The sequence below is a fragment of the Rhinoraja longicauda genome, chromosome 15 (genome assembly GCF_053455715.1).
Source record: "Rhinoraja longicauda isolate Sanriku21f chromosome 15, sRhiLon1.1, whole genome shotgun sequence".
In the NCBI taxonomy this organism is placed as follows: domain Eukaryota; kingdom Metazoa; phylum Chordata; class Chondrichthyes; order Rajiformes; family Arhynchobatidae; genus Rhinoraja; species Rhinoraja longicauda.
The window spans coordinates 16,574,872-16,602,080 of record NC_135967.1 but is presented as its reverse complement, the minus strand read 5'-3'; the positions used below and the strand labels follow the sequence as shown (position 1 = coordinate 16,602,080).

The following is a 27,209-nucleotide window of genomic DNA, read 5'->3' as shown; positions in this document are numbered from 1 at the left end:
GCTGAGGGAGCCCCACACTGTGGGAGGGACAGTACTGTAGGTTTGTGGGAGCTTGGCTGCGAGCAGCGTGCATCCTCCACTCCAGTTACTGCGGCTGAGATATAATTCCCTGCTGCAAACCACCGTGACACATCCTATACACTTTATGGGGTCTGCAAGCCTTTCATCTTGAGGGCAAGCTGTGACTGCTCTGTAGATCCGGTGCCCGATCTCTGCAGCGCTCCCTGTTTGGCCAAGGGGCCCTGCCTGTTCCCAAAGCCCTCGCTGCTCTCAGATTAACCGTCCCCACACCCGTCTGAATACAATCCGAAATCTATCAATTATTTCCACCATTCTCTGCACACTCTGCCAGGCAGCAATTTCCCTTTGAAGCGGAGTCACCCTCAAGATTTCCTTGCGTTATTCCACTCGCTGTGAGAGGGAGAGGAGGCTGAGAGGCTCCAACCAAGTCCTGGCAATGTCGATGTTTCTGGTTGTCCAGAACCTGCTCCTTTATCTGCAGAGGCTGATTGAAGGTAAAGAGAGGACCGTGTAGAGGCCATAGGGGACCTGTAATGGAGGGGACTGTGTAGGGGAGGGGACCGTGGCGGGGAGGGATCTGTGTAGGGGGGGGGGAGGTAGGGGGGGGGACACCGTGGAGAGGGGTCTATAGGGAGGAGGGATCCATGTAGAGGAGCGGGACTGTGGAGAGGAGGGATCTGTGTAGGGGAGGGGACTGTGCAGAGGTGTCTCTAGGGAGGAGAGATCCACGTAGAGAGAGGTCGATGCAAAAGAGGAAACATGAATAACTGCGTGCACCGGGCCTGATACCGCGCGCACTCCCCGAGTCCAGCCCTGATGTTGATTAATATCATCCTCTTTAATTTCAAGTTGCAATTAATTCTAATTCTATTACACAAATGTGGTTTTGGTCACTGAGCAATGGCATTTTTATGAATTTTAACTTTAGCTTTGTCATCTGAAACAACTTATTCGTGCTAATTAATGTGACTGAGCATGAAAACAAGGAGATATATTTAATAACTCAATGAATAAAGAAAACAACGGGTTAAGGTTCATATAATGGAGGGTGAACTGACTAGGGCATTGGAAGTGAAAAGCTGGGAGGGCAATGGGTGACTCAGGGTTAGGACGACAGCGAAGTCAAGCAAATTAACTTTTTAGATAAAATTATCAGCAATTGACTTGGAAAGTTGAGAAATTACTTAAAATGAGAAACACTGTGGGTGCCTGGAATGTGAACATTGCCCCAGCAAGTAGTGGGTGGGAGAGAGTGGGCAGGTTCTCTCAAGAACGGGCAGCATAGGCCATAGACCATGGGAAGTGGGCTGGACTACAGCAGGGGATGTTTGTACTTCAGTGGTCAAGCACACCGAGCACTGGCGATGTATGCAAGGACGGTCTGCCCAGCAATGGGCAGCAGCAATGGAGATCAAGAGGAGGTTTAGGAATGGGAGTGGGGGGCAAGCTGGGTGGGAGCAAATGGTGGCGTGGGAAGGGGCCAGGAGTGAAAATAAGAGTATTGAGCAAAGTCTGGTCAGTAAAGTTGCTGGTCAGACCACAGGTGATAAGGTAAAGTAGGAGTGAGAGTTAAACAGCATTTGGACTGCTACATGGACAAGGAAGGTTTGGAGGCACATGGGCCAGATGCAGGCAAATTAGATTGACTCAGTTAGGCAACTTGGTCGGCATGGATGAGTTGGGCTGAAGGGCTTGTTTCCATGCTATATTGTTTTCTAAAGCGTGTGTTGAGATGGTATGTGGACTACTTGTAAGGAGGCTGGAGAGGTGTGAAGTGGTGGCGTGTGGTAGTTAACAGGCTGCTAGATTTCAAATCCACTTTGGAGAGATTAGACTTCAATTCAACATAAAATGTCACAATGAGCCCTATCTACTGAAGTTGAAAATCAGTTGATTTATTAATTCCCATTCGGGGGGACATTTACCCCTTTGTTTGGCTCACCTATGTACTTGTCTCAGAAATGGGCAGTGAGGGCAACTAGGGGTTGAGGATAAATGCTGGCTGTCTGGGTCCTGAAAAGTGAATACATGGCAGAAAAGATGAAGGGAGGCCAGAATGGTCCTAACTGCATTGCCACCTACACAGCTTTACTCACATGCAAGGCATTTAATGTAAAGCACAAAGTGCTGGAGGAACTCAATGGATCAGGCAGCGTCTGGGGTGGGAGCAGCTTTACGTCCTCGCCGTCCACCCTGGGTAGTTCTACAGACCTGGCACAATTTGCAGCAAAAGGTCAACTACGGTACTCTGAAGCACCAATTGCCACTTTTGATTGTTGTAGTTGACATACGAAAGAAGAAGGCAGCATCCGTGGAGGGAATGGACAACTGATATTTTGGGTCGAGAACTTCAGCAGAGGTTGGGAGATGATAGGTGGAGAACAAAAGGCCTCAGATTCTGGAACCTGATGGGGAAAGAATGGGAATTGCAAGTGGGAACAAGAGAGGGAGGGTCTGCAGTGGGGAGAAGAGTGAAAGGCCTGGATAGAGTGGATGCGTAGATATTTCCATTTGTGGGAGAGTCTAGGCCAGAGGCTGAGGCCATAGCCTCAGAATAAAATGAGGTACCTTTTGAATGGAGGTGAGGAGGAATGTCTTTACTTAGAGGGTGATGAATCTGTGGAATTCATTGCCACAGAAGGCTGTGGAGGCCAAGTCAATGGATATTAAGGTGGAGATTGTCAGATTTGTGATTAGCATGGGTGTCAGGGGCTATGGGGAGAAGGCAGGAGAATGGGGTTGAGGGGGAAAGATAGATCAACCATGATTGAATGAAAGAGTAGACTTTTTGGGCCAAATGGAAGGAATAAGCAGGATGAAGATGGTAGAAGGGGGTGTGAGAGAGGTGCAGGGTCAATAGGAGGAGAGTGGAGTGGACAGAGGGGGCTGTGAGGACAGTCAAGTCAGTGTGGGAATGGGAAGGGGAATTAAAACAACTGGTAAATGGAAGATCCAGAATGGCCACAGTGATAGAGCACAGGAGTTCAGTGAAACTGTAGCCAAGTTTGTCTTTGGTAGAGGAGGTCACATCAAGAGCACTGAATGCAGGAGATGAGGTTGGAGGAATTTACAGGTGAACCTAGGTCTCACCTGGAAGGGCTGATTAGGTCTCTGGATTGAGGGGAGGGAGGTGGGGAGAAAGATTTTTTGCTTGATTCTTCTGTGGAATCAATTTGACCGTTCAACCGGTATCCAGTACTTGAACAGGCATTGGGTCAAAGGTTGTCAAGGATCCCAGTTCCCGATCGCAACGTGCCGTCCTTTAGCTGGTGAACCGGTGCTCCAGTTTGAGCAAGGTTTGAAGAAGCATTGAGATCAGTCAGGGCTGCACTCTGGGTGGGGACATCAGTGTCTGTCCCAGGAGTGGCTTAGGGTGACCACCACTGGTCAGCTGGGCACAGCTGCCAGACCGGCACCATGAAGACATGAGTCCTGACCTATCCTCACTGCTCTGCCCATGCTGGGCTCAGGGTGACCACCACTGGTCAGCTGGGCACAGCTACCAGACCGGCACTGTGGGAACATGAGTCTTGACCCCACCCTCACTGCTCTGCCCATGCTGGGCTCAGGGTGACCACCACTGGTCAGCTGGGCACAGCTACCAGACCGGCACTGTGGGAACATGAGTCTTGACCCCACCCTCACCGCTCTGCCCATGCTGGGCTCAGGGTGACCACCACTGGTCAGCTGGGCACAGCTACCAGACCGGCACTGTGGGAACATGAGTCTTGACCCCACCCTCACCGCTCTGTCTGCACTGTGCTCAGGGTGTCCACCGCACTACACTGCTGTGACAAAACCCCATCTCCACACAGGTAGCTACTCTCACCATGAGAACTGGCCCCAGGAGAATGTGATGTTGGAAGCAGGAGAAGACCATTCGGCCCTTCACTGATTCCACCTCTCTGGAGCACAGCTGATCTTTGACCTCATCTTTACACCCACTCCACATCCATTGATTTCTGTAATATCTAAATATCCAAAAATCGTATGCCCATGCAAAACTCATCTCCAAACACCTGGACCTGGGACTCAGCACCTCCTTCTGCCACTGGATCCTCAACTTCCTGACCCACCCACAGACTATGACCAAACATCTTGTGACAAAACATCTTCCATGATAATTCTCAACACTGATATCTTGCAAGGATGTATTCTCAGCCCCTTACTACACTCCCCATCCACTCATGACCATGCAGCCAAATTGTTCTCTAATTTCATTTACAAGTTTGCAGATGACACCACATTAGTGGGCCTGATCTTGAACATCAATAAGGTGGAGTACAGGAAGGAGACGGAGCTTCATAACATTGTGTCTAAACAACAACCTCTCCCACAAAGTCAGCAAAAGGAGCTAGTTATCAAAATCAGGAAGCATGGTGGTGAACATGTCCCAATCAACATCTATGGTGCCGAAGTGAAGATGGTTGAGACCTTCAAATTCCGAGGCATAAATATCACAAACGTCCTGGACTAACCACATATAAGCACACCAATGCCTCTACCTTCTCAGAAAACTAAGCAAGTTCTGCATGTATCCAACGATTCTTACCAACTTCTGCAGATGCACCATTGAAAGCATCCAATCGGGAGGAATTACAGCTTGGTTTGGCAACAGCTCTACCCAAACCATTAGAGTACTAACGTTAGAAACATTCGTCTGAATCTGATCACAGTAGCTATGATTTGATTAAATTTAATAGCAAGCGACTGGAAATGATGGTGACTGATGAACCAGTGGGATGCAAAACCCATCTGATTCACCAACAGATTCAGAGAGTCGTAGAGATATAAAGCATGGAAACAGGCCCTTCAGCCTAACTTGCCCATGTCCGCTCATCGCAGCCTGATCAAAAAATGGACCAAGAAACTAAATTTCAGGGATGAGGTGAGAGTGACCCTTGAGTACTCGAGCAATGTTTGACTTGCTGTGGCATTAAGGAGCCCAGGTAAAGTACAAGTCAAGGGAAGGTCAAGCCAAGTCAAGTCAATTTTATTTGTATAACACATTTAAAAACAACCCACGTTGACCAAAGTGCTGTACATCTGATTAGGTACTAAGGAAAAAAAAAGAAACATACAGTAGCACGCAAACAGTTCACAGCGCCTCCTCAATGAGCCTCAAACGCTAGGGAGTAGAAATAGGTTTTGAGCCTGGACTTAAAGGAGTCGATGGAGGGGGCAGTTATGATGGGGAGAGGGATGCTGTTCCACAGTCTAGGAGTTGCAACCGCAAAAGCGCGGTCACCCCTGAGCTTAAACCTAGACCGCGGGATAGTGAGTAGCCCCAAGTCGGCCGACCTGAGGGACCTGGAGTTAGAGAGGGGGATTAGAAGATTTTTGATGTAGGGGGGGGAATGTCCATTTAGGGCTTTATACGTGAATAGGAGGAGCTTGAAGTTGATTCTGTACCGTACAGGGAGCTAGTGGAGAGAGGCCAGAATCGGGGTGATGTGGTCCCTTTTACGGGTACCCATCAGGAGTCTCGCTGCGGCGTTTTGGACCAGTTGCAGGTGGGACAGGGAAGATTGGCTGATCCCAGTGTATAGGGAGTTGCAGTAGTCTAGGCGGGAGGAAATGAAAGCGTGAATGATTTTTTCTGTGTCGTCGAATTGGAGGAAAGGTTTGATTTTAGCTATGGTTCGAAGTTGGAAGAAGCTGGCTTTTACCACAGCGTTGACTTGCTTATCAAATTTTAATGCAGAGTCAAATATCATGCCGAGGTTTTTGACATGCGGTTTGACTAGGCAGGATAGACTTCCAAGACTGCCTGTTATCGATTTGATGGAGTCGGGGGGGCCGAATAGGATGACCTCAGACTTGCTCTCATTTAATTGGAGGAATTTCTGTGCCATCCAACATTTTATGTCCCCAAGGCAGTGTAAGAGGCTGTTTAAATTTGACTGGTTGTTGGGTTTCAGGGGGAGGTAAAGCTGAGTGTCATCGGCATAGCAGTGGAAAGAAATGCCGTGCCTTTGAATGATTTGGCCAAGGGGGAGCATGTATAGAGAGAAGAGAATGGGGCCTAGGATGGAGCCTTGTGGAACTCCACAGGAGAGGCTAGCTGGAGCAGAGGAATAACTGCCTATGTTGATGGCGAAACTCCTATCTTTGAGGTACGAAGCGAACCAGCTCAGGGCAGTGCCATCAATGCCAACCGCGTACCGGAGACGGTCAATAAGGATGGTGTGGTCCACTGTATCGAACGCTGCGCTGAGGTCGAGAAGGAGCAGGATTGCACAGTCGCCGGTGTCGATGGCGAGAAGCAGGTCGTTGTGTACCTTCAACAAGGCAGACTCTGTGCTGTGGTGGGCTCTGAAACCTGACTGGAAACTTTCCAGGATGGTGTATTGGTGCAGGTAGGGCACTAATTGGTTTAGAATTGCCTTTTCAAGGACTTTTGACAGGAATGGCAGTTTGGAAATGGGTCTGTAGTTGCTAGGCAAGGTGGGGTCTAGGTTAGGTTTTTTCAGTAGGGGCTGGACCACCGCTTGCTTGAAACTGGTTGGAACAGTGCCAGTGGCCAGAGAACTGTTGATAATAGAGAGGATGCTGGGACCGGCTATTGCAATGACATCCTTCAGAAGGGCAGTGGGGCAGGATCAAGGGGGCAGGTTGCAGGTTTCATAGCGGAGACAAGCTTTGCAAGGGAGGATAGAGTGACGGGTTGGAGGTACTAGAATAGGTGGAGGAAGACCTTGCACAGAGGAGGATGGTGATTATAGTGGCGTTTAAGAAGATTTTAGATAGGCACATGGATATGCAGAGAATGGAGGGATATGGATCACATGCAGGCAGAACATTGATGCCAATGTTCAGCACGGACATTGTGAGTGGAGGGGCCTGTTTCTGTGCTGTACTGTTCTGTACTCTAAGTTCTACTTTTTGAAAAAACATTGTAACTGAATTATTAATGATGATAAATAATAATACTGTGTTCAAAACTCTCTGTCACCGCTCAGCCAGCTTCAGCTCCAAGATATCTCACCTTGCCCAGAGGCTTGGTAAATCATCTGTGGGCAGTATCTTTATTCCCAATCCAGTGTTCTTTAATTTAATGTCAGGTTGGCATTAGAAAACAGTTTTATCAGTATATTAGAAAAAAGAAACAAAGTCTTTATATAGATCTTGTCTTTTAAAATAAATGATCAAATTCAACAATTTGAGTCCATATAGGATCCAAAACTACAGCTGGCAATTTATCTGAGGTTTAATTAATTGTCTAGGAAAGGCAAGGCCCAGATCGGATCCATGAATGAGACGCCAGAGATGTAATAATCAAGAAATGCTGATTATAAGCAGAGCAGAGCAGTGTTAAAGCTATGGTGGTGCCTGGATTGGAGCTTAGGTCTTCATACACTTTGGTAAATTTAATTTTCATCAAAAAGAGGTAGGGGGTATTTATCTCGAGCGGGTATCGCCAAGCCTGCTCCTGCTGGCAAGGAGGTTATTTTATTTGTGTGTTTCTGATTTGTTTGCTGATGAAGGAGAGATAGTTTAATGCTCAATCTTGCAGAAATAGTTCCATTTTTTTCCCCCTCTGGATCAATGCTCGATGCCTGGAGCCCCCTACAGATTTCAAACATCAGAGGTCCAGAAAGCTGGCTTTGATTAGAACTCGAGAGAAGTGCCAGTAGCTGCACATTTCAGCTCTTTGACCCATTAGTTAGAACACGGATATTTCCTAATGTGGGAGAGAGTGCCATGCTTGCAACATCGAGAGCCGTGTTTCAGATCTAATGCTTTGCTTGTGAGTTACATTTGCTGGAGACTTAACCTCAGACATATTTTTCACAGATGTGCAACCAATTGTTTTGGAAACTCCTTTTTAATTCACACCTATCATTTTTTAAACAAACCTGGAGTTAATATGTGACTGAACCCACAAGGAACATTTGGCAGTTGCAAATGATTTGTTTGTACCTAACTCAGTGCAGCAGATTCTGCTCAAGTGAATGGTTACATTGGCTGTTATTAAAGCAGCACATAAAGCAGGCTGGGGAATGGAGACTGGCAGCAGGGGAGAGAATATTAGATTTTTTTCTTTTGCTGGAATAACTGAAAGAAAGGTCTGCTTTTCATTATAATTTATGACGTAAACAAAACAGGGTGAAGTGCAGAGTTCCCGAGCACAATCTACGAGTTGTGGTGTAAAATTACTGCCAATCAGAGTTTGCCATCACCAAGTCCCTCACACTCCTCAACGATCAGCCTCGCATGCAAGAATATTGAATTTATTAACGGAAAATCAAGTGTTGTGCATAATTACTAAAGCAATACTGAGAAAAGATAATTTCAGGAACAAAGTATTGGAGTATTGTGTGCAGTTTTAGTCATCCCATTGTAGGAAGGATGTGAAGTCTTCGGAGAGGATGCAGAGAAGGTTTAGTAGAAATCTGCTTGTAATAGTGGGCATTAGCTACAGGGAGAAGTTGAACAAACTTGGATTGTTTTCTCTGGAATCATAGAGGTAGTCAGATACCTGATTAGAAGTATATATAATTATGAGAGTTGTAGATACTACGGTAGATAGTCAGAACCTTTTCTACAGGGTGGAAATGTCAAGGACGAGACAGAATAATATAAAGTGCAAGGGCAATATTTTAAAGGAGACTAGACCAAGTAGACCCGTTGGGCCCAAACCTCTCCTACATTGGTGCAGCACCCTCTCCTCCCCCACTCCCCCATCCCTCTTCCCCTACCCCCTCCCCTCTCCCCTCCCTCCCTCCCTCCCTCCCTCCCTCCCTCCCTCCCTCCCTCCCTCCCTCCCTCCCTCCCTCCCTCCCTCCCTCCCTCCCTCCCTCCCTCCCTCCCTCCCTCCCTCCCTCCCTCCCTCCCTCCCTCCCTCCCTCCCTCCCTCCCTCCCTCCCTCCCTCCCTCCCTCCTTAATAAAAGACTATACATGATTATAATCAAGACGTCCACAGTGAACAAATAAATGATAAAGAGTCCAACATTCAGTGCAAAATATAACATTGAAGTCCGATTAAAGAAAGTTCAAAGGTCCCCACCGTTTTGAGTTGGGACCCTTTTTCAGACTCCCAATACTCCCATTTGGAGAGAATAGAACAGTTTCTGCAGTTTTCCACATCATTGCAACCACTATACTTCAAACTCACTTCATTTACTGTAAGTCCCTTGGAGTGTCCTGAGGTTGTGGTAGGTGCTAGCAGTTCTACTCTCTGAAGAGCTGTAGTGTAGGATTAGTAATTAAGGAACAATGGTTTGAGATAGCGAAGACAGGCTAGTCTCAGGAAAAGGGAGAATTAAATGTTGGATTGTCATAAAATCCCAACTGTGCCTCCAGAGTCTTTAATGAAGATTTATTTAATTGTTCTGCTGCACTTTGTCATATCGGTCACTCCAGTCCTACATATTGTGGACGAATCTTTGGCCCTTGGTATGCTGAGCAAGTCCCCCTCAAACTGCTTCAGGTGTTCTAGAAAGTGTGTTATTCCCACCTCCTCAGGGCATCAGGAGTGGTCAATAAATGCCACAGCCAAACAGCACCTTTGATGAGGTGCTGTCTGCCAGAGGCTCCCTCAAAATCCATAGGCTAGAGTATTGTCCCGATCTTCTAACCTACCTCATCGTGGACATTGGACTTTCTCTCTGGAACTGTAATGCCGAAATGCTGAAACCACATCATGCACTCAGGTATTCTTCTCTTTGCACTACCTGTTGTACTTGTGTATGACTTGATTGTACTCATGCAGAAGTATTATCTGATTTACTTGGACAGCACGCAGATAGAAACTTTCCACTGTATCTTGGTACATGTGACAACAATGAACCAATACCAGTAGTCTTAGCTTTAGGGACAAGATTCATTCGAACAGGAGGTTGGAGGTATAATAAGTATAAAAAACAAAGGAACTTGCCTTGCTTTATAACCTTTCACATCCAGAGAACATGCTAAAGTGTGCAGCGAGGAAAACCGTTGATGAATGTTCACCATGACAGTGAAAATGCAGAAGATCTTGTATCAAAGCCTACGTCATAATTTACCAGGTGATGCTGGTTGATTGACTTATCCAGGAAGATTTTCTGGCAAATTACGTGTGCTTTTGGAGATCAGGATGTGCACCCAGATTTCAGGAGGTTTCTACTGTTGCAGATTTAGCTCAGACCACGTTCCCCAACATCAACCCCATCTACCCTTCATGCTGCTTCCGAAAAGCTGCCGACATAATGTCCCACCCCAGTCATTCCTTCTCCTGCTCCTGTCCAGCAGAAGGTTCAGAAGTTTGAAAGTACCAGACTCAGGAACAGCTTCTTCCCCTCTATATTCAGACTTCTGAACGGTCCTTCCATAAGCTAAGGTACTATCCAATTCACCCCTACTCCATTGCAGACATTGGATTTTGTCTCTGGAACTAGTGCGCTACAATGCTGAGAACTGTATTCTGCACTTTATACTATCCTCTTTGCTCTGCCTCTATACATTTTGATAATATGCAAAACAAAACGTTTCACTTTATCTCGGGAAGCGTGACAATAATAAACCTAAACCTGAACCTAAGTTTATTGGAGCAACCCCACGGTGGAAGGAGCCAGATTGCCGGTCCAGTTGTCCGACTATTCACTCGGTTCACAGCTCATCTGTTGCCAAACTCCCTCCCCATCACCCCCCCTCCCAAATACCCTCCTCCCACCACCTTGATTCATAACCATTAAATCATGCAACAAAAAACATTAATCTCAGTTTTGGAATGATTGATTGATCCCCAATTCCAGAAGTTTTCCTGAGAGATAGTTCTACATTTCCACTGGCCTTTGTGTGAAGTGGTGTTTCCTTCATCATCCCGGTTCACATTTTCAGGCCTCGTTTCTTGTTCTGCTTCCAATTCCCTCTTGAATTTCTCTCTCAATCCTTGGCTTCAATGGTAAACCACGAGGACTGGTTTACCTCATGCTTCAGAAAGACCAGAGGTGATTTACTCACTTCACAATGATAAACAGAGTCACCCAGGAGCAGAAAACATTTCCTGGTGATGGGTCCATAACAGAAGCAACATACCCTACAGAGAAGACCCTACAGGGAAGGTTCAAATAAGGAACTGCAGATGCAGGTTTACAAAAAATGACACAAAGTGCTGGAGTTACTCAGCTGGTCGGGCAGCATCTCTGGAGAACATGGTTGGTGATGTTTCAGGCTGGAACTCTTCTTCAGACCGTGGTGGAGATGGGCTGTTCAGGGGGAAGTGAGGAAATGCTTTCCCTTGATGCCAGTAATGTGGAATGCCCCTCCCAACTGGCAGTGAGAACATTCTGCTTCCCACATTGTAATGGTGACCACACAGGCTCTGCAGTGCTTTGGGACACTCTCAGCTTGTGAAAGGAGAGACTTTCTTTTTGGATTGCCACGTTAAAAATTGCAAAAATCTGACCATTCACCATGTTGTATCAAGCACAAAATCCAAGGCCTGTGTACACAAGCCTGCATGTGCTCGGTATGTGCGTGTAACTACTGTGTGTGTTTATGTGTATGTATGTGCCTTGTGTTTGTGCTGTGTGTGTGTGTGTACCTTTGTGTGTGTATCTGCGACTGCTGTGTATTTACTTGTGCTTGTGTCTGTGGCTTGTGTTTGTGCCTGTGTTTTTGTGTGTGAGTGGGTGTGTGTGTGAATGTGGGAGTATGAGTGTATGCATGTGTGAGTGTGAGTGAGTGTGTGTGAGTGTGAGCTTGTTAATGTATGTGATGGTATGTGTGTGTGTGTGTGTGAATGTGAGTATGTGTATGTGTCTGTGTAGTAACATTTCCCATATTCCAGCAGCAATTCCATCTGTGTGCACAGTGTCTCATTAATCATAAGATGAAGGTCCTCCTCAAAGTCTGATAGCGTGTAGAAATGCCCCTTTCTATCTCATTCACTGCCTTTCTTCGTTTTTTCCTCCAATTTATCTTTCTCCCCTCTCCCTCCCTCTCGCTTTTATTATTTTAATTTTTGTAGTTTAAGACAGTGATGTAAACTCCCTGTCAAATCAAACACCGGATTGTCCAATAAAACTCAAAAATTACCTCAGGAGAAAAACAAGATGATTTGACACTGAATTCCCCATGGAATAATGGGAACTAAGTTACTGGTGACAGATCATAATAGGTACAAAGATGGGAGAGCAAATACGGAACATATGAAAAAAATATTACCATAGAAACAGAGGGCATGGAGAAAAAACAGGCTCGGCTATATAATGAGCAAAAATCTGAAGGCATTCTATCAATATTTTGCAAAAAACATCAGAGAATAAATTAGAAAAACAAGATGGTAACAGTCGGAGTTGTGTGAAATTAAACTCATCTTTAATTGCCTCTGGTATAACATTGGAGAAAGAACTTCACTTGACAGCTGTTGATTTTTACACAATAACGTCCCAACAGTCTAACCAACATCAGAGAAGGTTCAGGGAAGGGAAACAGGAGGACATGTGGACCCAGGAAGTGTTTGAGTGAGTCCATGAGGAGCAGCGGTTCCTTGTGACAGGACGACTGCTGATGAATTCGGGGCAACAGACAGAACAAACAGATCGGAGAGAAGGGCGGCACTCCTACACAATGATTTGCCGTGATCTGGAACGTTCTGCCTGAAAGGAAGGAATTTCATAAAAACTTCAAGGGCCCCCATCACCTATTACATCTTGGTTCTCACAACTCTCTGGCGTGGAACAGTCCAAAGGTTCATGAACCTCTCAAAGAAATTCTTGCCCATTTCCATTTTAGGTGGTCGATGCCTTCTGCTGAAATGGTGCCTCACTCTAGTTTTGTCCTGAGTGAAAACAACCTGACAATTGACACTCACACTAAATTATGGAACTTTGTTGTTGCAGCCCAGTCCATCACAGAGATTAGACTGATGGTTTGGGACGTCAGACTCCAGAGTGGGCCGAGCAGGCATTTCTTCACCGAGAGGGCATAACCTTAGCGTGTGAGGGGCACAGCATAAAGAGGATCTGCAGGACAAGGTTTTACACAGAAGGTGGTGAGTGCCCAGAACGCGCTGCCAGGGGTGGTGATGGGGACAGATACAATAGTGGCATTCTAAAGGTTTTCAGATAAGCACATGGATGTGCAGGGAATGGAAGATATGGATCACATGCAGGTAGAAGAGATTAGTTTAACTTGACATCATGTTTGGCATGGACAAAGTGGACCGATAGGCCTGTTCCTGTGCCGTACTGTTCTATGTGCTAAAGTTTTTCAGAACTGAGTTGTACACTCCATGTTATACACATTATCCCAGATGTAATCTAAACCACGCTCGTGTTTCCGAAGCATAATTTACCTACTTTTATATTCCGTTCGCCTAGAAATAAGCAATAAGGTTGTTAGCTTTGCTAATTACTTGGTGTACTTGCATGTTAGCTCAGGGCAAAGTATGCACTGGGTGAGCCAGATCCCTGTGCATCGCAAGCCTCTCTCACCACACCATTTATATAATAGTTTTATTTTTTATTTGCTTGGCCAAATGGATAATTTCAGGTTTTGCTGTATTGTAATCCACTTGCCAGATCTTTGCACACTCACTGAACCTATCCATATCTTCTAATAACCTCCCTGTGCCACCTTCACAATTCACTTTTCCTCCTGTCCTGTGTCTTCCGATGTAGTAACTCGACCTCTGTGCCTTCGTCCGAGCTGTTTGCATAGTCTGTAATAAATTGAGGCTCTGCCCAAGAAATACCAGAGATTTGTGGACGTAGCCCAGTCCATCACGCATTGTGTTGTGTTGCGTTGTGTGCTGTGCTGCTTGCTGTGTTGCGTGATGTGCTGTGTTGTGTTGTGTGCTGCTTGCTGTGTTGTGTTGTGTGCTGTGTTGTGCTGTGTTGTGTGTTGCCTGCTGTGTTATGTTCCCTGCTGTGTTGTGATGTGTTGTCTGCTGTGTTGTGTTGTGCTGTGTTGTGTTGCGTGTTGTGCTGTGTTGTGTGTTGCGTGTTGTGCTGTGTTGTGTGCTGTGTTGTGTGCTGTGTTGTGTGCTGTGTTGTGTTGTGTTGTGTTGTGTGCTGTGTTGTGTGCTGTGTTGTGCTGTGTTGTGTGTTGCGTGTTGTGCTGTGTTGTGTGCTGTGTTGTGTGCTGTGTTGTGTGTTGCGTGTTGTGCTGTGTTGTGTGCTGTGTTGTGTGCTGTGTTGTGTGTTGCGTTGTGTGCTGTGTTGTGTGTTGTGTTGCCTGCTGTTGTGTTGTGTGCTGTGTTGTGTTGTGTGCTGTGTTGTGTTGTGTTGCCTGCTGTGTTGTGTTGTGTGCTGTGTTGTGTTGTGTGCTGTGTTGTGTCACGTGTTTTGCTGTGTAGTGTTGTGTTATGTGCTGTGTTGTGGTGTCTTGTGCTGTGTTCTGTGTTGTGTTGGGTCACGTGCTGTGTTGTGTTGTGTCACGTGCTTTGTTGTGTTGTGCTGTGTGTTGCATTGTGTTGTGTTGCGTTGTGTTGTGAACAGGCAACTTCCTTTCCACCACATCACTGCTGGCAGGGATTACCAACAAGCACCGAGACACTGCATGGCTGCTAGTGAGGGGCCCCTCCCAGTCAGATCCTTCCTGGATCGTCGGAGTTTTGCTACCATTGCACACTGCCCTCGGATGGCTGTTATGGGGAGGTGATTCAGCAGGTGTTGGGTATTTGGAACAAGCTGCTAAAAGAGGTAGTTGAGGCAGGTACAACAACATTTAAAAGACACTTGTACATGGGTGGCAAATATTTACAGGGATCGGGGCCAAACGCAGAAGAAAAGGACTAGTTTAGATGGGGCATCTTGGTGGGCATTGACAAATTGTGCTTGTCTCCGTGCTGTATGAGTATGACTCCGTGAGACGGTTTTCCACCTCTTTACAGAGTGTGGATTTTCAAAGAGGAACTGGAGAATGATGATCCCTCGTTGATCCCAAACAGCTCTGTAACAGAGGACTCTGATTTATGAACTGTTCTCAGGGTCGCACTCTGAGAGGGGCATCTAGTGCTGTTGGAAGGCCATCAACTTGGTGAAAGACGCTCTTCGGTCTGCCTGAAACTTGTTGACCTCCCAGCAGAGCGAGATGTCCATCAGGGAATATTGCCGATGCTCCAGACTGTAGGAGCACATTAACGTGTGATTCGCTGAAGCTCGGTGCAGCCAATGCCAAGGCTCTGTGGGGGAGGACCACAGTCTAAGGTCCTTCCGCTGCTGGACATTGAGGGGCAGAATCCAGTGGGGCCACCACTCAAACAAGAAAAGGGATGTCACCGCAGAATGGCAATGGTTGTTGTTTTAAGATAAGTGCAAACACTACTGAGTATGGTACTGCGGAATGTGTACAGAATGTATGAACAATTTTTGCACAGTCTTTGTTTTGTATTAAAAAAATTCAGACTAGAGATTATTTTTATAATATCTCTAGCACGGATAGGAGACGTGTCTGCAGCTCACTATCAACACTTTACACCCCACTTCCACCTCCCTTATTTTCTGGGAAGCCTCGCTTTACGTTGTGCTGAATCAGTACAAGTGCAGGATGATTTGCAGCCCATTCCCAGTATAGCCCAACCCCAGTAACAGTCCAACCCCAGTAACAGCCCACCCCCAGTAACAGTCCAACCCCAGTAACAGTCCAACCCCAGTAACAGTTCAACCCCAGTAACAGCCCAACCCCAGTACCAGCCCACCCCCAGTAACAGCCCACCCCCAGTAACAGCCCACCCCCAGTAACAGCCCACCCCCAGTAACGGCCCACCCCCAGTAACGGCCCAACCCCAGTAACGGCCCACCCCCAGTAACGGCCCATTCCCAGTATAGCCCACCCCCAGTAACAGTCCAACCCCAGTAACAGTCCAACCCCAGTAACAGCCCACCCCCAGTAACAGCCCACCCCCAGTAACAGCCCACCCCCAGTAACAGCCCACTCCCAGTAACAGCCCACCCCCAGTAACGGTCCACCCCCAGTAACGGCCCACCCCCAGTAACGGCCCACCCGCAGTAACGGCCCACCCCCAGTAACGGCCCACTCCCAGTAACGGCCCACTCCCAGTAACGGCCCAACCCCAGTGACGGCCCACCCCCAGTGACGTCCCACCCCCAGTGACGGCCCACCCCCAGTGACGGCCCACCCCCAGTGACGGCCCACTCCCAGTAACGGCCCACTCCCAGTAACGGCCGACTCCCAGTAACAGCCCACCCCCAGTAACAGCCCACTCCCAGTAACAGCCCACCCCCAGTAACAGCCCACTCCCAGTAACGGCCCAACCCCAGTAACGGCCCACCCCCAGTAACGGCCCTCCAGTAACCATCTACAGCCTACCCAGAGTAACAGTTGACCTCCAGTAACAACCTATCACCAGTAACACTGACTCAACGAGCAAGTGGCAGAGCGATCACAAACTTACTCCTGGAGAAAGGCAGAACCTTCTCCTCGTGCTCTGCAGTTGCCTCCAGGTTTCCTGTCACTTTAAGAGCAGGAAGCAATAAGAAAGCGCTAATGAGAGGAACAATGTCTCACGTTAAGGCCTCAGGTTCCCCTCATGTGGTCAATTGAAAGTCATTGTTATGCAGACAGTTGATGGAACACAAGGCTTTGTCATTCCTCCTGATTGTTACTCTGGTTGCATTGTGTGTGGGCATTGACTAGGGATTCTTCCCTGTTCTGAGGCAGATTGATGGAGGTTTGCTGTCACTGTCCGTCAGAGCAGGTCCCTGGCAGGAAGCAGGTTTGCTTTAAGGACTTAGAAAACAGGAGCTGGAGTAGAAATACTGTAGCCAAAACATTTCACAAGTATATTAATGGCAAGCGGAGAACTCATTCGGGGATCCTCAGGGACTGGAATTCTATGTGTGGATAAACACAAAAAGCTGGAGTAACAGCGGGACAGGCAGCATCTCTGGGGAGAAGGAATGGGCAACGTTTCCGATCGAGACCCTTCTTCAGTCTGAAGAATGAAGGAGGGTCTTGACCCGAAACATCACCACGAAACATCTCCAGAGATGCTGCTTGTCCCGCTGAGTGACTACAGCTTTTTGTGTCTATCTTCGGTTTAAACCCGCATCTGCAGATCTTTTCTACCCAGTCTGTGTGTGGACTCCATGGGTCTTACTACTTATCATTGGCAATCACTGAGGAGAAGGACATTGTAGATGGGGAATTTGGGGGTTGGGGGGGGGGGGGGTAGAGGTGAGGGTGAGGGTGGGGGAGGATTTATCTCCTATATCGTGCGGATTAGATGTATCCAGGCTGCAGTGGGAAGCAAAAGAGAAGATTGCTTGGCCCCTGTCACAAGTGAGGTGCGTCATGACTGGAGGACAACAAGTGCGGGCCTCAAGAACAGCAGGGATAAGCCAGGTATTTACAGGTCAAAGAATCTAACTTCACGGTAGGGAAGTTAAGAAGAAAATCGTCCAAAGGACATGATTAATGTGCAGCTGGAAAGGCAGTGTTGATCAGAGGTAGCCAGCATGGCTTTGTTCGGGAGAGGTCCAATTTGACCAAATTTTTCAAAGAGGTAACAGATGTGTTGGTGAGGGCAGAATGGTTGATGAAGTCCTCATCGATTTCAGCAAGGCTTTTGACACGGTCTCACAAGGCAAACTGGTCCAAACTTTGCAGACCATGCCATCCAAATAAATTGGTAAATCGGATCCAAAGGCAGCTTGGTAAGAGGAGATGGAGGTCAGTCATTCAAAGCTGAGATGAGAAGAAATGTCATGCAGCTGAGGGTTGCAAAGCCTATAGCCAAGAGGGCAATGGAGGCCCAGTCATTCATTATCTTCAAAACAAAGTTTAGTTTAGTTTAGAGCCTTTTTAAAATTTAGCATAGAGATACAGTGTGAAAACAGGCCTATCAGCCCACCGAATCCGTGCAGACCAACAATCACCCGTACACTAGTTCTATCCTACACTAGAGGTAATTCACAGAAGCCAATCAACCTACAAACCTGCAAGTCTTTGGAATGTGGATGGAAACCGGAGCACCTGAAGAAAATCCATGTAGTCACAGGGAGAACATACAAATTCCGTATAGGCTGCCCCTGTAGTCAGGATTGAACCCAGGTCTCTGGCACTGTAAGGCAGCAACTCCACCACTGCGTCACTGTGCCACCTCTTGAAGAGTATCCTGAAGAGAATTTGTATGTTAATGATACTGGGTTAAGGTAGGAGAGGGGCACTGAGGTAAAGATCAGTTGTGATTAACAGTTGTAATGATCACACATGTGAACAGGAAGGGATTTGAAGAATATAGACCAACTGAAGGAAGGTATGCAGTTTCAATTGGCATCATTGTCAACGCCAGTTGACATTGTGGGCAGAAGGGCCTGTTCCTGTGTTGTACAGTTCTATGTCTTAGGTGGTTGTGGGTGTAGAATAGGAGAGATATTCCTGCCACACATTCAGGTGCAAGATTTATCTCCTCGCACTGTACCACAATTGGCTACAAGGATACTGGGAATAACTGATGTTGTAGGGTCAGGTGAAAGAGTTGAAGCACTCAGCAGCTTTGCCAACCAACGCGTTGAACACGTGACCTTAAAATGTTAACAGACGGGACATCTACATTTTTGGTGGTCGGAAAACTTGCAGCAACTATTACAGAGAGCAGGGTAATTAGTAACAGAGTGAAGCAGAGAGACTCCAGCACCAGGACAACGAATCCTGACGACCTTCTACCGCTGCACCATATAGAGCATCCTAACACATGGCATCCCTGTGTGGTACCTCAGCTGCACGGAGGCAGAGAGGAGAGCTCTTCAGCGGGTAGTTCACAGAGCTCAGAAGACTATCGGAACACAGCTACCAGCCTTGGAGGACATCTACAGGGGGATCAAACAATGTGTGGAGCGACAATGCCTGGAGGTGTCTTTACACTGTAATCTTAAAGAATGCTTACACTGGTGATCCAAGGCATACAAATCTTACAATACAATACAACACAATATATCTTTATTGTCATTGTACAGGGGTACAACGAGATTGGGAATGCGCCTTCCATATGATACAATAAATTAATTAGGTAATCAATATAAATTTATACAACCCAGTGAAACAAATTAGAAACAGTTTAAAACAGTGTAAAGTGCAAGTAATTCTGTGCGATGTGATCATCCGGCTCAGCAGGACCGGTTCATAGCAGCTATGGCTCTGCGGATGAAGCTGTTCCTGAGTCTGGAGGTGCGGGCGTAGAAGGCCTTGTAGCGTCTGCCCGATGGTAGAATTTCGAACAGACTATTGCAGGGGTGAAGAGTCTTTGTGAATGCTGGTGGCTTTTCTGAGGCATCGTGTGTTGTAGATGTCCTCCAAGGCTGGTAGCTGTGTTCCGATAGTCTTCTGAGCTCTATGGACTACCCACTGAAGAGCTCTCCTCTCTGCCTCCGTGCAGCTGAGATACCACACAGGGATGCCATGTGTTAGGATGCTCTAAATGGTGCAGCGGTAGAAGGTCGTCAGCAGCTGTTGGGGCAGACCAGACTTTTTCAGTGTTCTCAGGTAGAACAGTGATTGTTGCACCTTCTTGACCAGCGCAGCGGTGTTATTGGACCATGTTAGGTCCTCCGAAATGTGAGTGCCCAGAAACCTGAAGCTGGACACTCTCTCCACGCTGTCCCCGTTGATGAAGATCGGGGCGTATTCCCGTTGTGTGATCTACGGAAGTTGATGATCAGCCCCTTGGTCTTGGAGGTGTTTAGGAACAGGTTGTTAACTGAGCACCAGTCCGCCAGGTTCTGCACCTCCGCTCTGTAGTTTGTTTCATCACCGTTGGTGATCAGCCCGATCACCGTTGTGTCATCTGCAAACTTGACAATGGTGTTGGTGTCGAATGCAGTCGTGTGTGAAGAGGGAGTAGAGCATGGGGCTCAAAACGCAGCCCTGTGGTGTGCTGGTACTCGGGGTGATAGTGGAGGACAGGTGCGGGCCAATTCTCACTGCTTGCGGTCGCTCCATCAAGAAGTCCAGGATCCAGTCGCATAACGACGAGCTGAGGCCTAGCTGGTGGAGTTTGGTGATGAGCTTGGTGGGGATGATCATGTTGAAGGCTGTGAGGCCGACTGGTCTGCTCCAAGATCTCCTTCACCTCGGGATAGTCCTGCAAAATTCCGAGCCCAAAGCTGCAGCCGGTGCAGGCTGGAGTCGAGGTTTCCATTTAACTCTCACTGTCTGCAATGAGATTCATATTACCTGCGATACCACATCATTCTGAGCACTCCAACTCTAGGGCTGCAAGAAAAGGTGTGCTGATAAATGGCATGTTTAAATCCTAATTAATATAGTGAATGGATCAACAGAAAGTGTGAGAATCCCGTGGGAGTGAGATTAATAACAAATGGACCACTTCCAGTGATTTGTTAAATGATCAGCTGTGGAGAAGTTGAAACCTCTCGCGCCTTCGCGTGTTTCAAATCTTCTCTTTGAGTTCAGGAAGATCATGATCAAGTTTTCAAACTGTTTTATTGCGCTAGAAAGGGTGCAGAGATGATTTACGAGGATGTCGAGGGCCTGAGCTATAGGGAGTGCTTGGTCAGGCTAGGACTTCATTCCATGGAGTGCAGGAGGCTGCGGAAAGATCTTTTCGAGGTGTACAAAATCATGAGGGAAATTGAAAGGGTGAATGCACAGAGTCTTTACCCAGGGTAGGGGAATCAAGGACTAGAGGACATAGGTTTAATGTAAGAGGGGAAAGATTAGGAACTTGAGGGTCAATGTTTTTACACAGAGGGTGGTGAGTATATGGAATGAGCTGCCAGAGGAGGTAGTCGAAGCAGGTACTATAACATTGAAAATAAACTTGGACAGGTACATGAATAGGAGAGGTTTCGAGGGATACAGGCAAACACGGGCAAATGGGACTAACTTAAGCATCTTGATTGGCATAGACGAGTTGGGCTGTTTCTATGCTGTATGATTCTAGGGCTCTATGACTCTGAATGAAAGGCGATTATGTTCATTCAGAAGAAAGAGTGAATGAATTCTGCTCCAATCTTGCTCCAATTTCTCATGGTAAGATCTTCCAAAGAAATAAATAATTCCAAATCAATTTAAGATTATGAATTACATAAAATAAAGTGGCTAACAGCAAGTTAAAACAAAAATGGTGCATGTGTTGGTGGAGGGAAAGGGTTTAGCCTCTGTTTAAGGAAGATGTATAGAGGTCTCAAACACTCTGAAAGTGGGATGGAGGTGTAGAGGGGTTGTACAGCCATGGTGTAGCATCAGTTTGGACCAGGGAGTTGGAAAGTCAATGTGGCAGAGGGCATCAAAGTGCTATGGATGTAAATGGGAATGGACCAAGGGAGGGAGTTGAAGCAAGAAGAATTAAGTAGGAAGGAACAGCAGATGCTGGTTTACACTGAAGATAGACACAAAATGCTGGAGGAATTCAGAGGGACTGGCGGCATCTCTGGAGAGAAGGAACGGGTGACATTTCAGGTCGAGTCTCTTCAGAAATAAGTTCAGTGGGGTAATTGGGTGGACAACGTAGATTAAAAGAGAGATGGTATATAAATAGAGACACAAGAAACTGCTGGAATCTTGATTAAAACACAAACTGCTGGAGGACACATCTTGACCCAAAACTTTGCCATTACACTCCCTCCCCCTCCCCCCCCCCCCCCCCCCCCCCCCCCCCGATGCTGCCTGATCCGCTGAGTTCCTTCAGCACTCTATGTTTTGGTATATAAGTAGTCCAGTTATTTGAAGAAATGTTTTATAATTCACAAAGAACAGCACTCCACAGAGAATAAATGGGTATTTGTGAGTAACTAAGGAAGTTATTTTTAGATTGAATGCAAAGGCTTACAAACTTGCAAAGACTTGTGTTAAGACTGAAGTTAAAGAGAATTTCAGAAAATTCACCAAAAAAATGATAAAGGGAATGAAAACTAAATATGTGAATGCTGGTAAGAAGCATTACATCAGATGGAGAATTTCTAGAAGTACATAAAGAGCAGTGGAGGCAAACATGAGTTCTTTAGAAACTGAGAAGAATTGGTAATAGGAAATGAAGAGATGACAGAGACCTTAAACAGATATTTTATCTGTCTCCTCATTCAAAGGCACTAGGAGCACAGTAAAACCTCAGGAAATAAGGGAAGACACAAAGTGCTGGATTAACTCAGCAGGTCAGGCAGCAACATTAATCTAATGGCTTGGGTCGAAAACCTTCTTCAAACTGAAATATAACAGGGGAAGAAAGAAGAAGATGAAACAATTCAAATTACTAGAGGAAACTTACCAGGTAGTGATTATAAGGTGTATCTGAAAGGAATCAGGATTAACTATTGTGGGAGAAGTGACTGAGACTGAATCCAATACATGCCCAAGACCCAGTGAACAACATCATAAGGTTTGATCGTGGTGTGATGGAGATAGTATTGGTAATCATCGTCCAAAACCCCATGAACTCACAATTGGAAGGTAACAGATGTAACGTACTGATTTAGAATGTCCAGGGGGAGAAGAGGAGCAGTCATAAATCAGAGAGCCTGACGTCAGTATGGGGAACATGGCAGAGTGGAGTCTCTTGAACTTCTACAGGTGTACAGTGAAAAGCATATTAACTGGTTGCATCACGGCCTAGGTTCCGCGACTTGAATGCCCAGGAGCGAAGAAGACTGCGAAAAGTGGTGAAGACTGCACAGGCCATCACTGGTTCTGACCTCTCCACCATCGAAGATATTTACAGGAGTCACAGCCTCAAAAAGGCAGCCAGCATCATCAGAGGCCCTCACCACCCTGGCCACACACTCATTTCACCACTGCCATCGGGAAGAAGGTACAGGAGCCGGAAAACTGTAATGTCCAGGTTCAGGAGCAGCTTCTCTTCGGCCATCAGGCTATTAAACACTATAACCTCCTATTAAGCTCTGAACTATATGGACCTAGGGGCATTGGTTTTGTCTTTTTGCACTATTATTGTTTGTTTGTTTTTATGTGTATGTGTGTGGATATATATATATATATGTATGTGTGTGTGTACATGTATATATAAACAGAACTAACTTTTTCTCATTTATATTGTTTACAGTATACTATGTTTACATATTTTGTGGTGCTGCTGCAAGTAAGAATTTCATTGTTCTATCTGGGACATCTGACAATAAAAGACTCTTGACTCTTGATGAAGGACAATTGGGTGGTAATTGGTAATTGGGTGGTAATATTTGACATTTCCGCTGGCGTTTGTTGAGACGAACTAGCAGTATAGATGGAGAACCACTTCCTCTGCTTGGACCTTCAAAGGCCCTGCGATAAGGTGTCATGGACAAGTCATGTAATGTGAATTAGAGGATGTGGAAGTTCAGCTAATCCATTGGAGACACAAGGAACTGCAGATGCTGGAATATTGAGCAGAGTACAAAGTGCTGGAGGAACACAACGGGTCAGGGAGCATCGTCCATGGTGGGGCTCCTCTCGATTGGACTGTGGTTAAAATCCAGTTCAAGGCCTGTTTTAATGCAGCTCCCACTTCCAACAAAAGCAAAGCAGATGCTGAGTGCAAGTCGAACCAGTACAGGATGTCAGTGAGGAGGTGTAAGCTGCTGTTGACTTTGGTTTGATTGTTGGCACAATGCTGTATATTCCAGTGATAGCCCGGCAAAGGTGCGACTTCCTGCTGTCTTCTGCTCTTTATCATTTCATTTAGACTTTAATCAGAAGCTGGTGCAGTCCCCAACTCATACCCTGCTCCTTTGAGAGAGGCCAATAGTGAAAAAGACTTGTATTCAATGGTAGTTGAGACAATTTAATGCCTTGTTAGGCTCACATTCTTTTAGTGGAGGACTAGATGCAACATGCTTTTGCAACTGAAAAGCCTTGCCCTGCATCTTTTGTTGTTTTCACTCAGAACTCCCATTGTGCTTTCTGCAGGGCCCGAGGCAGGTGCAACAGGGAGTAGATCAATAGTCTGCCCTCGCTGTTCCTTTTATCATGTGTAGTTAATACTGAATATTCAAATATTCACTGAATATTTTAGGCTTATTTTAGGCTTAGTGCATATTTAGAATGAAAGACCATGAAACAGTTTTATTAAAGGCACAAAGCCTTGCCTGTGTTATCAATCATAAAATACTCATGGCCAAGCAAGTTCTTTGTTGTACAAAAGCTTTCTCCTCAGCTTAATTTTAGAGAACTGATTCTCGTTAGAGGTTACACTGAATGGCGTGGAAAATCTTTTTATCACTTGTGTGCCAGTTTGCGGAGTGTGGCAGCAGACTGCGACATGTGAATTATGATGGATGATGCCGCTGAGTGCAATTCTGGACCTGCAAAATGTTTCAAGATGCCACCTCTGTAATATTAGTCTGAATGAGGGCAGCTATAAACCGATAAAGTGTTCACATTTGTTGGGGCTTTATTCTAGCATTAAACCGAAACCGGAAATAAAGCAGAAAATGCGGGAAATATTGCTGGGATGTTAACTCTGTTTCTCTCACCACAGATGCTGCCTGATCTGCTGAGAATTTCCAGCGTTTTAGATTTAACATTTGCAGCTCCTTTGATTTTCATTAAACTGAACCCTGATTTACTTAGTGCAGGTGGGTTTGTTTCTTTCAGCAAAGGTAGGAGGGTCTAATCACTCAGGTTGGGAAGGAAGTATAAAGAGATACACCGAATACTCTAACAAACCTCTACTGGATGGACTGCAGAAAGCATCATGACAGATTGCATCATATCCTGGTACTGCAATTTCAATGCACAGGAACACAAGAGGCTGCGGAGAGTGATGGCCTCAGACCAGTCCATCATGGGCACAGCCCTCCCCACCATGGAAAGCATCCACAGCAAGCGCTGCCTCAAGGCTGCATCTATCATCCAGAAATCCCACAATCTGGGTCATGTCTTCTTGCTGTTACCGTCGGGCAAGGATGCACAGGTTGGTGAGTTAATCGGCCACTGTACATTGCCTCAAGTGTGTGGATGCATGGTAGGAAATAGGAGGTTGGGGTAATGGTAATGTGGAGAGAATGAAATGGGTTAGGGTAGGATTAGAGTAAATGGGTGATTGATGGTGGGCAGGCACTAGGCACTGTCTCTCTATGACCCTCGGAGGTGAGGCAGATACTGGAGACTGGAGCCTGGACCACAGCCATTTACATCCTATATCGATGATTTGGCTGAGGGGGATACAAAGTGCTAGAGTAACTCAACAGGTCAGGCAGCAATTCTGGAGAAAGTTTCTACATTTGGCTGAGGGGATCCAATGTTACATTTCCAGGTTCCTGATGAGAAGAGATAGGCAAGCTGTGTGATTAGCCAAGGACATAGTGTGGACATGTCATGGAGATTCATAGAGCCGTACAGTACAGAAACAGGCCCTTCAGTCCACCTTAATGATGGACAAGTTGGCACATTGGGCTAGTCTCATTTTCCAATTACCCTCTGAACCTCTCCTATCCATATAACTGGCCAAATTTCTAATAAAAGTCGTAATTGTATCCCCTTATATAGTTTTCGCTGTCAACTCATTCCAGATACAGACCATTCTCTTGAGTGAAAATGTACTCCCTGAGGTCCCTCTTAAAACTTTCCCCTCTCACTTTAAGCCTGTACCTTTTAGTTTTTGAATCCTCTACCCTGGGAAAAAGACTGTGAGTGTTCACTTTTTCCATGTCCCTCATATTTTGTACACCTCAATAAAGTCGCCCCTCTCTATAACTCAAGTCCGCAAGCTCAGTCAACATTCCGGTGAGTCTCTTCTGTACCCTTTCCAACTTAATGACATGCGTAGGATTCATACACATAATAAAAAGCAGAGTACATTTTAAATAGTGAGGGATTGAAAAGGGGTGGGTGTTGAGAGGGGTCTCAGTGTTCTCGTACACCAGTCACTGAAAGCTCACAAACAGGTGCAACAAGGGGTTAGGAACGGAAATGGGATGATAGACCTTAATCTGAGAGGATTTGAATGTAGGAGTAAGGAAGTCTTCTTGCAATTTATAGAGCCACTAGACCAAGTGGACCCATTGAGCCCAAACCTCTCCTGCATTGATGCAGCACCCACTCCTTCCCCCCCTCCCCCACTCCATCCCCCTCAACCCCCCTTATCCTCCCTCCTCCCCTTCCCTCCCTTCCCCCTCCCTCCACCCCCTCCTCCCTCCCTCTCCCTCCCTCTCCCTCCCTCCCTCCCTCCCTCCCCCCCTCCCTCCAACCCTTCCCTTCCTCACTCCCTTACTCCCTCCCCCTCGCCCCCTCCCTCCCTCCCTCCCCCCTCGCCCCCTCCCTCCCTCCCTCTACCCCCTCCCTCCCTCCCTCCCTCCCTCCCTCCCTCCCTCCCTCCCTCGGAGATAGATTTAAACTTTAAAATGTGAATAACTTAAAAAATGTAACACCGATTTCAATGAAACTTCTTCTATTAGCACCAAAGGAATGACGGAGTAAGGTGGGCCTAAAACTGTCATGCTATCGTGTACCGTTTTGGCTGTAGTTCAGGAACAAACAAACAAACAAATGAGAGTTTAGTATATAGATGATGAGTGGCATCTGGGGTTTAGTGAACAGTTTTTGTGTCCTTGTCCAAACATCTTTGAGTATGTTCTTGCCCCAGAAGGAGTGCAGTGAAGGCTCTCCAATCTCGGTCTAGGGATGTGAGGAGAAATCAGATATGCTGACTTTGTGTGAGTGCGAGATCACATTGAAACTCTCAAAACTGTTGCAGGGCTTGATAGTGTGGGTGCATGGAGGACATTTGCTCTGACTGGTGGGTTTGGGAGCAGGGCTCACAGGCTCTGAATCAGAGGCCAACCATTCAGGACCGAGGCACAACATTTTACAGCTGGACGGTGGATATTTGAAATGTTCCATCCCAGAGGCTCAGTCACTGAATTCATTCAACGCAGAGATATCCAGTCACTGAGATCAATAGGTTTTCTGGATATGAAAGGAATTGGGGGAATATGGAGATAATGCAGGTAATGGTACGGCGTAGAAGATCGGTCATGAATGGAGGAACTGTTCGATTAACTTTTTGAAACTTTGTCGGCATCTGAAACATGGCCTCGGTGAAACCTCCTGTAAGATGTTACTGGATTGTTTGCAAAAATAAATAAGTTCACAATACCTAGGTACATGTGACAATAAAGTGTTATTGAATTATTGCTCTGAAGAGACCAATGGGCCACTCCGGCTCCCATTTCTCATGATCTCTTGATCTTAAATTGCTGTTGGCTATGTTTTCTGGTTGTAAACTGGATTGCATGCTCCTTTGCCCAGGGTTGATCCCAGCTCGTGGCCCCAGAGGAGGAAG

The 27,209-nt window shown here is 46.5% G+C and overlaps 1 long non-coding RNA gene across 1 annotated transcript; it reads left to right on the top strand.

Annotated features, from left to right (window-relative positions):
* The first annotated feature begins 112 nt into the window (after nucleotides 1-112).
* LOC144600355 (uncharacterized) lies at nucleotides 113-24,900 on the top strand. Its single transcript, XR_013548124.1, has 3 exons — nucleotides 113-515; nucleotides 22,545-22,739; nucleotides 24,521-24,900. It is a non-coding gene; the product is annotated as an uncharacterized LOC144600355 (long non-coding RNA).
* The last annotated feature ends 2,309 nt before the right edge of the window (nucleotides 24,901-27,209 follow it).